Below are 15,427 nucleotides of genomic sequence, written 5' to 3'. Positions count from 1 at the left end.
GAACTCCACGGTTATTTTATGTGTCGGATGTAACTCCATGGGGTCTTTTCTAAATCTGAAACGCATCGATTGCACATTCACTTGTCCGTCCGCCCATCTTGACCAAATTATTGGGGTTTGCATCTTATTTTATGCACCTTTGCCCACATTGTTATATTTTGCGTGATGTTTACTGGAGGGGACATTATTTTGTAAGTTGTTGAAATGAAGAATGTAAATGATATCCGATTTAGCACATTTGTATTCAGTTGTGGATGAAGAGTTCTGTTCTTTTGCAGGGAACCAAAGATGAACAAGTCTTTGCCATCCAAGACAAAGAAAATCAGATGGTGGAAGCGTCTGAAGTAAATAATCTTATTTTCCTCCTCTTGACTTTTTAAACTTGTTTTAGGATATACAGTCATGTGAAAAAGTAAGTACATCCCATGTAAAGTTTTGAAATTTTCAACATATTTCAACATACAGCTATTTGATCTTCATTTCAACAATATTGATAGATAAAGGTGATATAATATAACAAATATCATGAAACATTTACATTTTGTAGTCCATTGTATCATTTAAATAAACGTAAATGCAAATTTCACATGTGGAAAAAGTAAGTACACCCCTACATTTATCACTACTTCAAATACCTAAAATTAAAATCAGGTGCACCAGCTCAGGTGCAAATGATTAGAACATCGTTAGGGAGGATCTTGGAGGAACCTGTCTTATTTAAACTTCAGACATTTAGTTCGGTTTGTTCATTGTTGAAGTGTGTGGCGTCACCATGCCTAGATCAAAAGAGCTCTCTGAGGCCTACAGAAAGAAGGTTATAGATGCCTACGAGTCTGGGAAGGGATTTAAAAAGATCTCCAAACAATTTGAAATCAATCATTCGACTGTCTGGAAGATCATCTACAAGTGGAGAAGATTCCAAACAACTGCCAACTTGTTCAGGCCAGGCCGCCCCAGCAAGTTCAGCCTGACAGCAGTCCGCAAGATGCTGAAAGAAGTCTCTAAGAACCCCAGAATGTCATCACGGGACCTACAGGTAGCTCTTGCCACTGTTGATGTCAAAGTGCACGAGTCTACCATTAGAAAGAGGCTGCACAAATTTGATCTACATAGGAGATGTGCCAGAAGGAAACCTTTGCTGTCCAGAAAGAACATCAGGGCAAGACTAAAGTTTGCCATTTAACACCTCGGCAAAGACCAGCACTTCTGGAACAATGTGCTCTGGACAGATGAGTCAAAGGTGGAGCTATTTGGCCACAGCACCAGAAGACATGTTTGGCAAAAACCAAAGACAGCATTTGACCACAAGAACCTGATACCAACTGTAAAGCATGGTGGTGGAAATATTATGGATTGGGGCAGCTTTGCTGCATCAGGGCCTGGGCAGCTCACCATCATAGAATCCACTATGAATTCTTCATTGTACCAGAGGGTGCTTGAGGATAATGTGAGGCCATTTGTCGGAAAGTTGAAGCTCAACCGAAGGTGGACCTTGCAACATGACAATGACCCTAAACATACCAGTAAATCCACCAAGGAATGGCTGAAAAGAAAGAAATGGAGGGTTCTGGAATGGCCAAGTCAAAGCCCAGATCTAAATCCCATCGAGATGTTGTGGGGGGATTTGAAACGAGCTGTGCATGCAAGAAACCCCTCAAACATCGCACAGCTGAAAGAATTCTGCATGGAGGAGTGGGCAAAAATTTCTCCCAGTCGATGTCGGAGACTGGTAGACAGTTATAAGAAACGCCTACTTAAGGTTGTTTCTGTCAAAGGGGGCAATACCACCTATTAGAGCCAAGGGTTGACTTACTTTTTCCACAGAAATGGCATCTCTGTTAATTTTTTGTTGAATAAATTATTGCGAAGTCAATTTTTCATTGTTTCTTGTTCAATTAGATCACCTTTATCTATAGATACTGTTTAAATGAAGATCAAATATTGATATGTCCACATATGTTAAAAATATATAAAAAAAACATTTCATGGGGTGTACTTACTTTTTCACGTGACTGTATCTACCGCAACAGATGGACAAGAAACTGACTTTTCAATCCTTTTTCAACCTAGGCAAAAGTTTACCACACGTGAAAAGAAGAACACGTGTTGTGGTGACATTGCACCTGATGTGTAAGTAAGAGAAAGTATCCCTCTACTTCCTTCTTCATTCATTTCCATGACTGTTCTCACCCAGTCATTTTTATCCTTCCTCAACACATGACCAAACCATCTCAACCTGTTTCTCTTCTCAGCATCCATCACAGGCTCTATTCCCATCATCTTTCACAATTCATCATTTGTCTTCCTTTCTCTCAACGATACTCCGCACATCCACCGAACCATTCACATTTCCACCCTTTCCAGCCTTCGTTGCTGATCCACGTTCATTACCCATGTCTCACTCCCATAAATCATAACACTTCTCACACATGCAGCATACACCTTTCCCTTCAGCTTCAACAACAGTCCCCTCCTCGCCACACAGTTCCTGAAACTTCTTCCATGCACATCTCACTCTTGCAACCGTCGCCGAGTCTGAGTACAACCGGCTTCAAACAAAATACAGTTAGGCGCCACGTTCATTCAGGGAAATTAGAAAGAAAAGGGGACATACTGTAAAGGAAGAAGTCGTGGGTCTGTTGGTGACCCCTTCCTCACCCTCATGTGAACAGGCTTGGCCCCGTAGGGCTCAACGAGGTGTCGATGCAGGTGGATGTGTGGTGCCAGTGAGAGGTGTGCTGTTGTGGAGTGTATTGTGTGGTGCTCAGCTGTGAAAATAAATGTTGGATGTCTTGTGTCGTTCATTGATGCTCCACAACAGGCGAGTCCTGAGGTGTATGCGATGAAAGATGCAAGGTTATGTGGTGCGTGTGCGAAAGACATGTAAGATGTCATTCTTACCGGGATGAGGTCATTGCCTGTTCTGCTTGACAGTTTGGGGAGCACTGTGTGTGGCACCTTTTGGGTTACCAGGATGTGAGGAGCTTTCCCGTTACTCGGATGTGAGGAGTTGGAAACAATGGTGAGGTGATGCGATTTGAGAAGGGGGGTTCGAAAACGGGTGTCGGGAAATAAGGGTTTGAGAATGGGTGCTTGAAAATGGCAGTCAGTTCAAGTACAGGTGTCGGTAAATTCGAGTTTGGAAATGAGGTTCGAATGTGGAGAGGAAAAATGAAGGTTTGGGAATGAGGAAGAGAACAATGGGGAAGGCTTGAACCACAATCGCAACGCCATCTCCCTTTTCCCTGGTACGAGGATTGGTAACCTAACGAAGCAATCATTGTGGAAATATCTGAAGTCCAGGGTTATTTTGTGTTTTGGATGTAACTCAGCGGGGTCTTTTCCAAATCTGAAACACATCGATTGCACATTCACTTGTCTGTCCACCCATCTTGACCAAATTATGGGGTTTGACGTGTTATTTTATGCACCTTTGCCCACATTATAATGTTTTACGTGATGTTTACTGGGGGGCACATTATTTTGTGAGTTGTTGAAATGGAGAATGTAAATGATATCCGATTTAGCACATTTGTCCTCGGTTGTGGATGAAGAGTTCTGTTCTTTTGCAGGGAACCAAATATGAACAAGTCTTCACCATCCAAGACAAAGAAAATCGGATGGTGGAAGCGTCTGAAGTAAATAATCTTATTTTCCTCCTCTTGACTTTTTAAACTTGTTTTAAGGATGTATCTACCGCAATAGATGTACAAGAAACTGACTTTTCAATCTTTTTCAACCTAGGCAAAAGTTTACCACACATGAAAAGAAGAAAACGTGTTGTGGTGACATTGCACATGATGTGTAAGTATGAGAAAATATCCCTTTGCAATGACCTGGCATGAAACGTGCTCGCAATATAAATGGTATTCCTTTCAGGAAATTCAAGGTCTCATTGTCGTATCTTGATCACATTTTGCTCTTTAAATATTTTCTGTACTATTGTTTGGAGGTTTCAGGGCTGAGTGATTCCACTGAGCTGTTTAACCTGGGTTGACATGTCTCTTGTAAAGAGTTGACAAATTATCACCGGTACCCTGAACAAATGACAAATTCCTGCCAGTTAACAAAACAGGAAATGCCTGGTGTTGGGCTAGCCTGGAAATGGCTGGAAATGCCTGGTGTTAACAAATGCCTGGTGTTGGGCTAGCGGCTAGGGTGCCGGCTTAGGATCCTAGGATCCTGGGTTCGAATCCCGGTCGATCGCTGAATTAACGCCAGGGGGGTTGACTCAGCCTGTCATCCTTCCGAGGTCGGCAAATTGAGTACCAGTTCACTGGTAATTCCCTGTTTGTCGTAAAAAGGCGACAAAAAGGGTTGGCGGCAGGAAGGGCATCCGGCCGTAAAACATTGCTTCAAAAAGGGGACCAAAAAACAACAACAACCACGGTCCCTGAAAAAGGCCAACCCCTGCTTGCGGGGAAAAAATGGCCTCTAAAGGTGTTTTGTTTTATTTATTTTGACAAAACAATTGGTCAACCGATCCGTGAAAACCTTGTGCCACACCTGTTCCCACAGGCAGACTCCAAAATAAGGGATAGCTATCTGAAAAAGAAGAAGTTTAAGGTTGTAAGAATGTCCATCGAGAAGTGCAAATGACAAGCGTCAGGAGATACCTGATCTGAGGAGAGGGATGTGATACACAGAATACCACTTCAACCAGACATATCAAAATATTAATCTTTGTTTGCAAATATTTGATCCATAACAAAGGATGCAACGACTTATTTGTTCAATATTATATCAGAATAATACGACCAATACTGTCAACCAATACAAGGAACTTTGAGGAGGCCATATCTCTTATAATGCCTGCTCTCAATGAACACCACATTAATTAAATTAATCAGTTCATGTACTTATCACTGAGGAGGTGTTGGGTGTTGGGTGTTGAGGTTGTGTTGGGGTGTTGTTGGAATGTATGGAGATGAGGACATTGTGGAGGAGGGGCAGAAAGGTTACCAGTGGATGAACAAACATCTGTTACGGGTACATCGCCTGGTAACAGATAGCCTCTCTCGGACTGCTTCCTGACATAAGACCCTGAAGCCGACTCGTCGTCGTCGTCGTCGATGACGAGATGGATTTTTTTTGTTTTCTTTTAAACACCGTTGCCAACATTGTTTTATTTAACGTGATGTTTAGTGGAAGGGAAATTATTTTGTCAGTTTTTGAAATGGAGAATATTGTTATGTCGGTAGGGTAGAGCAATATCTAGTCAGGTAGATCTGAATAGGTAACATGCTTTGTCTGTCGCGATAGGGAATCTACCTGTAATTTCTGTGTGTTTAGTCCGGTTTGTCGGGTTAAGATGTCTGCTTGTGAACATACCAGGATGTTCAGGTGTTAAGTAGTTCTAGGGATTAAGAATAAACTCTGTGTGTCACACCTGGAAATCAAACCTTTGTCCCTTATGGCAACACACACCTGTAGACACTTAGATAGGCCCTGTAGTGCACACAGTAATTAAATTCCCTTCCCTGACAATGACTGTGGAAGAAAACGAACAGGAAACCAGGCCAGGACACCGCCGATGATGGCTGCCGCCGGTCTCATCACGAACTTGCATAGCAACATGCCCAGGAGGCCTGTGATTGGTCAGCGCGGTAGGCGCGAACCTCCAGCCAACCAGTGCGGGAGGCGCGAAGACGCAACTAAGAAGGAGGTTGTGATTGGAGGGAAGGAGCTGGAAGGTTCGGTGGAAGGTGCTGATTGGGGAGCGCGCCAAGGCTGCCGTCACCGCCCAGGTGATAAAAGTGCGCTGCACGATTTTCAGCAGCTCTAGCCCTTGTGCTCTCTGGCTGTCTCGACGTGTTTGAAGCTCTTGCGCTTCTTCTTGGTCTTGAGAGGTCCTGGTGGTCGTTGGCTCGCCATCTGCGTGGTGCTTGGAGCGGTGCTCGGTGCTTGTGCTTGGAGCGGTGCTCGGTGCTTGTGCTTGGAGCGGTGCTCGGTGCTTGTGCTTGGAGCGGTGCTCGGTGCTTGTGCTTGGAGCGGTGCTCGGTGCTTGTGCAGGAGCAGGGCTCGGTGCCGTGAACGGGCGGGGCCTCGTGTGCGAATGGAGAGGGCGTTGGAGCGAGGCCTGGTGGCGCATGAGCGGGGCCGAACGGAGCCGTGTTTGGACGGCAGACAATACAAGACGACAGACAGTTAAGACGCACCACATTCCACCACACGATGATTCTTTTCCTTTCATCCATTCCTGTGTGCGTATTCGAAGTGTGGTGTGTGGGATCCCAATATATGATTTTGTTTATTTGATTACCGTCGCGTTTCTTGTTATTGGGTTCCATGGAATAAATCTCTATTTTTGTACATTAAATCTTGTTTGTTCAAGTTCATTAATTTCCCTGCAGCTGCCGTCGGTTCGCTGAAGGTAAGCGCTTTTACCACAGCTTCCACTTCCCTTTTTCCTCCCGCATTTTATAGCCGAATCCGTGTTTGGTCGTCACCTCAAGTAAATCCGTTCTGGTCCATCGTTGGCATGACATTAAGTCCCTGGTCTTAACCAGAAGGGCCCGTGCGACAATATATATATATTGTCCGGTTTAGCACATTTGTACTCAGTTGTGGATGAAAAGTTCTATTATTTTGCAGGGAACCAAAGAAGAAGAAGTCTTCATCATCGAAGACAAAGAAAAGCAGTTGTTGGAAGCGTCTGAAGTAAATAATTTTATTTTCCTCCTCTTGACCTTTTGAACTTGTTTTTGGATATATCTACCGCAACAAATGTAGAAGAAACTGACTTTTCGATTCTTTTCAACGTAGGCGTAAGTGCTGCAGACGTGATCAGAAGAAGTACAAGAAGTCTTGTGGCTTTGTTGTACAAGACATGTGAGTAAGAGAAAATATCCCTTTGGAATGTCATGACATTAAATGTACTACCGATATAAATGGTATTCCCCAAAGGAAATGAAGCTCACCCTGTCATATCTCGATCACATTTTGCTCCTTAAATATTTCCTGCACTATTGGTTGGAGGTTCCTGGGCTGAGGGATTGCTTTGAGGTGCTTACCCTAAGTAGTTTAGCCTGGGTTGGAATCGTGCCAGATATGAACAGGCCATCCTGGTGTTTTGCATGAAGGGCGAGGCATTGATGTATCGATGTATCATCAGTGTATCGTCCCAGTTAAGGACATGAAGTTTATATTAATCTATTAATCATTAATTTTTGTTTAATATTAATTTTTGTTTGCAAATATTTGATCCATAACAAAGGATGCAACGACTGCTTTGTTCAATATTATATCAGAATAATATGACCAATACTGTCAACCAATACAAGGAACTTTGAGGAGGCCATATCTCTTATAATGCCTGCTCTCAATGAACACCACATTAATTAAATTAATCGGTTCATGTACTTATCACTGAGAAGGTGTTGGGTGTTGGGGTGGTGATGGAATGTATGGAGATGAGGACATTGTGGAGGAGGGGCAGAAAGGTTACCAGTGGATGAACAAACATCTGTTACGGGTACATCGCCTGGTAACAGGTAGCCTCTCTCGGACTGCTTCCTGACATAAGACCCTGAAGCCGACAAGTCGTCGTCGTCGTCGATGACGAGATGGATTTTTTTTGTTTTCTTTTAAACACCGTTGCCAACATTGTTTTATTTAACGTGATGTTTAGTGGAAGGGAAATTATTTTGTCAGTTTTTGAAATGGAGAATATTGTTATGTCGTAGGGTAGAGCAATATCTAGTCAGGTAGATCTGAATAGGTAACATGCTTCGTCTGTCGCGATAGGGAATCTACCTGTAATAAGTTCTGTGTGTTTAGTCTGGTTTGTCGGGTTAAGATGTCTGCTTGTGAACATACCAGGATGTTCAGGTGTTAAATAGTTCTTGGGATTAAGAATAAACCCTGTGTGTCACACCTGGAAATCAAACCTTTGTCCCTTATGGCAACGCACACCTGTAGACACTTAGATAGGCCCTGTAGTGCACACAGTAATTAAATTCCCTTCCCTGACAATGACTTTGGAAGAAAACGAACAGGAAACCAGGCCAGGACACCGCCGATGATGGCTGCCGCCGGTCGCATCACGAACTTGCATAGCAACATGCCCAGGAGGCCTGTGATTGATCAGTGCGGTAGGCGCGAACCTCCAGCCAACCAGTGCGGGAGGCGCGAAGACGCAACTAAGAAGGAGGTTGTGATTGGAGGGAAGGAGCTGGAAGGTTCGGTGGAAGGCGCTGATTGGGGAGCGCGCCAAGGCTGACATCGCCGCCCAGGTGATAAATGTGCGCTGCACGATTTTCAGCAGCTCTAGCCCTTGTGCTCTCTGGCTGTCTCGACGTGCTTGAAGCTCTTGCGCTTCTTCTTGGTCTTGAGAGGTCCTGGTGGTCGTTGGCTCGCCATCTGCGTGGTGCTTGGAGCGGTGCTTGTGCTTGGAGCGGTGCGCGGTGCTTGTGCAGGAGCAGGGCTCGGTGCCGTGAACGGGCGGGACCTCATGTGCGAACGGAGAGGGCATTGGAGCGAGGCCTGGTGGCGCGCGAGCGGGGCCGAATGGAGCCGTGTTCGGACGGCAGACAATACAAGACGACGGACAGTTAAGACGCACCACATTCCACCACACGACAATTCTTTTCCTTTCATCCATTCCTGTGTGCGTATTCGAAGTGTGGTTTGTGGGATCCCAATATAGGATTTTGTTTATTTGATTACCGTCGCGTTTCTTGTTATCGGGTTCCGTGGAATAAATCTCTATTTTTGTACATTAAATCTTGTTTGTTCAAGTTCATTAATTTCCCTGCAGCTGCCGTCGGTTCGCTGAAGGTAAGCGCTTTTACCACAGCTTCCACTTCCCTTCTTCCTCCCGCATTTTATAGCCGAATCCGTGTTTGGTCGTCACCTCAAGTAAATCCGTTCTGGTCCATCGTTGGCATGACATTAAGTCCCTGGTCTTAACCGGAAGGGCCCGCGCGACATTATATATATTATCCGGTTTAGCACATTTGTACTCAGTTGTGGATGAAAAGTTATATTGTTTTGCAGGGAACCAAACATGACGTCATCATCATCGAAGACAAAGAAAAGCAGTTGTTTGAAGCGTCTGAAGTAAATAATTTTATTTTCCTCCTCTTGACGTTTTGAACTTGTTTTTGGATATATCTACCGCAACAAATGTAGAAGAAACTGACTTTTCGATTCTTTTCAACGTAGGCGCAAGTGCTGCAGACGTGATCGGAAGAAGTACAAGAAGCATTCTGGCTTTGTTGTACAAGAAATGTGAGTAAGAGAAAATATCCCTTTGGAATGTCATGACATTAAATGTACTACCGATATAAATGGTATTCTCCAAAGGAAATGAAGCTCACCCTGTCATATCTCGATCACATTTTGCTCCTTAAATATTTCCTGCACTATTGGTTGAAGGTTCCTGGGCTGAGGGATTGCTTTGAGGTGCTTACCCTAAGTAGTTTAGCCTGGGTTGGAATCGTGCCAGATATGAACGGCCATCCTGGTGTTTTGCATGAAGGTTTTGCACGATTTGACAACCGTGTTGATACAAGAAATGAAATTTTGTGCTGTTTGTGATGAGTACGTTTGGAGGAACACCTTTCCTACTCATCTTAAATCACCCAAACATGTGGAGAGGCTTGGGTACACTATCAAGGATGCTGATAATGCATTTAGGAATCATATTAGAATAAGGATGTTTTATTTAAAACCCCCAGAACCAAAATCAATAGCTGAGTCGATTGAAACAGTCAAACCCGCCGTTGAAAGCTATGTAAAGAATACACTGGCTGGGTTTAAACCCCTTAAATTTTATATGGGAGTAAAAATTGAATTGAAAAAGTCGATTCCTGAAAAAGAGGATCTTATTAAAAACCTCAAAATGAGACCAAAACCTTACTTTATCACATCACTCCAGGGGTTATTATCAACGAACGTTTATGTTAAACTTATAGAACAAGAAGAGGAAGAGAATGAAGAAGATAAGAATTATGGATATGAAATTACCAAAATATTATACATCAATATACACGTTTTAAAATCAGACCCCCTAAAAGCTTCTTCTTACATCGATTTACCAAGAGAGATAAAACTTAAAAAGGCAGTCATTAATATTCAAAACAAAGACAAAAATGTTTCCTATGGGGTGTTCTTGCACACTTACATCCTCCTGAATGGAAGGCTGAAAGGGTATCACATTATGAGAAATTTGAAAATGAGTTAAATGTTGCCGGGTTACCATTTCCAATGCCATTGAAAGATATTCCTAAATTTGAGAAAATGAATAATCTATCTGTTAATGTTTATGGACTAACGGATATAAGCAATGTTTGTCCTTTGCAAATTTCTGATAACTATAAAAAGAACGAAACTCATATTAATCTTCTCCTCTTTAACTCAGGTGAAAATTCACATTACGCTTACATGAAAAATTTATCAAAATTAGTTTCTTCACAAGTAAGTAAACATTATGGTAAAAACCACATCTGTGATCGATGTCTCAACTTCTTTAATAGTCAAGAACGATTAGATAAACACTTAGAATTCTGTGTTAAACATAAATCCACCATAATTAAAGAAGTCTCTGTTTGTTGGTTTTGTGATGTCAGAATATGGCCAGTTTTTGATTACAAAATTTTCCCGTTTGTGTTCTAATTCATTGGGGATTAAAAATTTTACTCCTTTTTCTTGCAAATAGCCCTTAATGCAAAAATTAAAATTCTCTTGAAGCCGTTTCATTGCCATTTTATTATAAAATGTAAAAAATAATCATTGTATTGTTACTTATGTGATATTAGTCATAACACCATTATCCGTATTTATCTGTTGTTCTGTTTCTTCCAAGAGCAAACAATATGCATCAAGTTCGTTATCTCCCTCCCTTTCAATGTATAGGGAAGTATCAACTCTATTGGACATTATCGTTTCCTTTTGAGCGCTCAGGTCAATCGCGTAGATTGTATATAGACTTTTAAACGACACCATATCCAAAATGGGATCCATATTACCGTTGCTTTCACACATCTTTTGGTAAGACTTGTTGGCTTCGGCATAATCATTATTTTCCCAATTAATTTCCAATCTATCTCGTGGGTAAAATGTACCGTCTAGAGAAACCCAAAGTTGTTTTACCTTAGCATTATCACACAACGCATTATTCTTATCAGTAGCAGTATCTCCATCTGGCTTCTTAAAAATGAGCCACAGGTATCGCGGTTTACCTTGAAGAACACCCAAATTCCACGTGTAAGTGGATTTGTCCATTTTAATGTGTTGACATCTTCTTTTAAGGTATGAAACATTTCGCGGGGTTTTTGAGTTAAGTCTTCTATTCAACATCTCTTCCGTTATAAGACTAGGAGTATATTCGCTGATATACCAACACAGATCATTAAAAACAAGTTTATTGTTAGCAGCAAAAGCATTAGCACCCCCCAAAAAACAACCTATTTTCATTCATATCCCTTGTTAGTTGAAGTCTAATTTTAAGTCCGTACAGAACTTTATCATTGTCACAAAATCCAAATATACCTTTAAGGGGTAGAGCTACGTTAAAACTATTCTCTTGTTTTGCGTCATCATTATACATTAACTTCCTTTGAGTATAACCGTGGTCATCATCTTTTCCCATTGTCATATCAGAAATAAAACCTTCGGCAGACCCTTTACCCCATCTATCAGTAGGGGAATATAGCATCAATTTCATCATTTCAGATGTAGCAGAGAGTTCAGATGTAGCAGTTCCAATTATTTCTTCCAGAGCCTGGTGTTGGCTTAGCGGTTAGGGTGCCGGCTTGGGATCCTCGGATCCTGGGTTTGAATCCCGGTTGATCACTGAATTAATGCCAGGGGGGTTGACTCAGCCTGTCATCCTTCCGAGGTCGGCAAATTGAGTACCAGCTTGCTGGGATGAATGATCCCGGTGTGTACCCCAATTTAGAATAGGTACACCGTATCCCTGCACATCGTAAGAGCGTGACCAAGGGTTGGTGTCAGGAAGGGCATCCGGCCATAAAAACATTGCCTCAAACAGGGAACCATGATTGTCATGGGGCCCGCAAGGCTAACTTCCGCTCTAGCGGGGAAAATGGCCTTAAAACGATCATTCATTCATTCATTCAGATGTAGCAGAGACATAATCAATCGCTTCCACTTCTTGCGTTCCAATATACAAACAAATATTTGTTACGTGCTCCTCCCCGACCCCCTGGTCCCGATGTCCCTCCGAGCCCCGAGAGGAGCCACGGCAGAAAAATATGTTAGTCCGTGTCAAAATCAATAGTGAAACCACACCAATGATTATAAACGAACAAATATTGTATTAAAAATCACACAGGAATAACGATGCAACCAATGGCAATCAAAAGTACACAATACATTTTATGATGGTACCATCAGCTAAAGTAGGATAACTCACTGCGCTCCAAGTGAGTGAAAAAGGAACACTCCTCAATGTCTCTACAACTCAAAGGTGATCCCCTCCAGCGAGTGTCAGAGCGAGATCGAATTGAGACCCGCACACCGTTGATGCTGACAAGGCGTAAGCGTAGGCAAAGCGTAGCAAGTCACGTGGTCCAAAACCAAAGGCAAACTCGATGTGCACGTTCACAGTTCAATCAGCGAACCGCAGCGTAATCTTCAAACGCAGCGTTTGCGCACACACATCCGCGACAGACGACAGGATGGTGAGAAAAGCTGACGCGTAGCAAAAACCTTTTTCGGTGAACGAAGCGCGAGGATCAAAATGGCCGACGGCTCTTGTTTGAGAGGAAGCGACCCGGCGAAGATTCTACAGAACCTCCACGCCTAAACCTGACTACGCAGGTTTCTCAATCCTCCAGCGATAACACCTATCGCAGGAAATTCCTTTCAAGGAAACTCAAAGTTCACTCACGACTTTTGTTCGATAACGCTCGCTATGGAGCTGGAAGCCACGCGTCTTGTCCGATTTCACTCGCCACGCCTTCTCCTTTCTCTTCTTCTTCCTCCTCATCTTCTCGTCATCATCCGGTTCCCGATCCGGTTTCCGGTTGCATTTATAGTTAACCCTTTTACATTGTGATAATACTAATGGCCATTTCACTTAAACAATGATAATAATACATAGAACCAGAAGTGTGTCAAGTGGATGAAAACCACAACAGCGGAAGTGACGAATCCGTAACATATTATCAAACATTTTCCAGAAGAAATCATTTATGAGTGTAACGTTTGTGTCAGCTGCAGTCTTATTGAAGTTAAATTTACACAACAAAAAACTATCGGCTAGGTTCAAGGTAAGTTTGTTGATTATTTATATCAAAATTATTTGTTCCAGTCTTATTTTAATCTGTTCCTGTTATGGCATTTACCTTATAATAATCTTCTTTTTTAGTTGAGTTTGAGATGATAATCATATCATCCAAATCATAAATACTGTTGATGGCCTCCATCTTTATATACAACAAAAAAAAAAAAAAGACAATAAAAAAATATAATAAATAAATTTATTATATTTACGTGTGATACTAATAAAATATTTAAAACTTTTGAAACAAGTATTTCAATTATTCTTCGTCGTTCTTGTGGAGTTCGTTCAGTTTTACCTTTTAAAAATTTCTTTGATCGCTTGTAATTTATGAGACTCCTTTTGAGCGTCTTTTGTATATGTACAATCAGGTCACTCCATCCCCGTCCTCTGGTCGGCTCAGCGCACCTAATCACGGCAACGCACAAAATCGCACCTCCTGCCTGCGAACCCTGGCTAAATCACCTGAATTCATCCCCGCTGTTCAAAACAACATCAAGCTCACCCTGTTCAACACCCGGTCCCTCAACAACAAATGCCTCATCCTCAACGACTACATCCTGGATAACAAACTGGACTTTCTCTGTCTCACCGAAACCTGGCAACAACCACTGGACTACTACACGCTCAACCTCACCACACCCAATGGATATTCCTACGTCAATAAACCACGCTCGGAGGGCCGAGGTGGTGGAATTGCCGTTATCCACCATCAAGACATCAGGACCAGCCTCATCCCCATCGCCTCATCCTCATCCTTTGAACACCTGGCTTTTAAACTCTCTGGTCGCACGCAGTCAGTCATGGCTGTCGTCTACCGCCCTCCCAAACCACACCCATTATTCCTGTCTGACTTCTCCTACTTTCTGACCCAGCTATGTTCTCTCTCCCCCTCAATCCTCCTCCTTGGTGATTTCAATATCCACATGGACTCCACTGACTCCACAATAACCACTGACTTCACTGATTTACTCACTTGCTTTAACCTTTTTACCTTTTTAACCTTTAACCTTTAAACTTTTTAACCTCCACAATAACCTTTAACCTTTAGCCTTTAACCTTTTGAGAAAGTGATCTCGCGAGATCACGGCGAGGTCACGTCTTTTCGAAGCTGCTCCATGCGCTCACGCTCTCGAAGTGATCTTTCAAATCGTGTTTTTGTCGAGACTGTATCTATCTTTCGGTGTGTGTACCTATAGCGTATCTTTTGGAAAATTTTCGGTGCTAATTTTTCGTACATGTATACACAATCGTCGGTTAATGGTATCGAGTATTCTGCGGCCTAGTACTCGTCGGCTTAGACTACCGTACCGTCTCCGACCTTGTGGTTTTGGTTTTCTCTCAGCGATTCGTCGAATGCGCTGAAATTATTTTCGTTCTCTGTTTCGTACCAGTCGTTCACCCCGTACCTCCTTGTTTAATATCTGTACTCACAAAAAAAAAAAAAAAAAAACCCCAAAAAAACATTTCCTTCCCAGGTCTTATTCGTTTATTTGTTGTTCTTTTTGTTCGTTCGTTCTTCGTTCGCGATCACGTGGTTAGAAATGTATAATCTCTCCCCTGAACAACTATTTTCTCTCATATATTATAACACCCTTTTCTTCTTTTCCGACAAAAGGATGCTTTCGTCTTGCTCACCAAATCCATTCATTCCAAAAAATATATATAATACCATCTCTTACAGTTCCTCCTTTCTAAATTCCCTAAACTATCCAGAACTCCACCCCTCCTCCAGTGTTCTCAAACGTATTTTTGACTCGAAGGTCTCAAACTCGTTTTGCAAAAAATGTTCGTTTCCCATGAATCGTACACTTTTAACAAAATCCAATCTCACCCCTCCCCTCCAAATCCTCCCCATCACCCATCCCTTTCAAATCTCCCCCCTCCCCCCTTGCCCCTTCCCTCCCCTCCCTCCTAAACTCCCCCCACACCCCTCTCCTCCGAGACTCTCCCTCGCTCCTCCTCTCCTAGACTCCCCTCTCACCCCTCCTCCTCAAAGCATCCTCCCTGCTTCTTCCCCCTTCCAACTTTCACCTTCATCTCCCCAAACCTTCTGCCTCGCTCTTCCCCCTCCTCAAATAACACCTCACTGTGCCTCACCCAATCTCCATCAAACCTTTTGTCCGCCCCATTCTTCCCTTTCTCCAAGCTATTCTGAAATCTCTGAAATCTCTGACA

General features: G+C 42.7%; 2 long non-coding RNA genes across 2 annotated transcripts in view; both read left to right on the top strand.

Annotated features, from left to right (window-relative positions):
• Positions 1-3,752: 3,752 nt before the first annotated feature.
• Positions 3,753-6,832, top strand: LOC137437332 (uncharacterized). Its single transcript, XR_010986462.2, has 3 exons — positions 3,753-3,804; positions 6,595-6,660; positions 6,766-6,832. It is a non-coding gene; the product is annotated as an uncharacterized LOC137437332 (long non-coding RNA).
• A 2,177-nt stretch (positions 6,833-9,009) lies between these two features.
• The window catches only part of LOC137437333 (uncharacterized), a 49,782-nt gene continuing 43,364 nt past the window's right edge, over positions 9,010-15,427 (top strand). The window contains exons 1-2 of the long non-coding RNA XR_010986463.2: positions 9,010-9,060; positions 9,166-9,231. This is a non-coding gene — a long non-coding RNA (uncharacterized LOC137437333). The remainder of the gene's footprint in view (positions 9,061-9,165; positions 9,232-15,427) is intronic.

This window comes from Myxine glutinosa, chromosome 12 (assembly GCF_964187855.1).
Source record: "Myxine glutinosa chromosome 12, kmMyxGlut1.1, whole genome shotgun sequence".
Classification (NCBI taxonomy): Eukaryota; Metazoa; Chordata; class Myxini; order Myxiniformes; family Myxinidae; genus Myxine; species Myxine glutinosa.
Note: the sequence above shows the minus strand (reverse complement) of the source record. Positions and strands in the feature narration are given on the sequence as shown.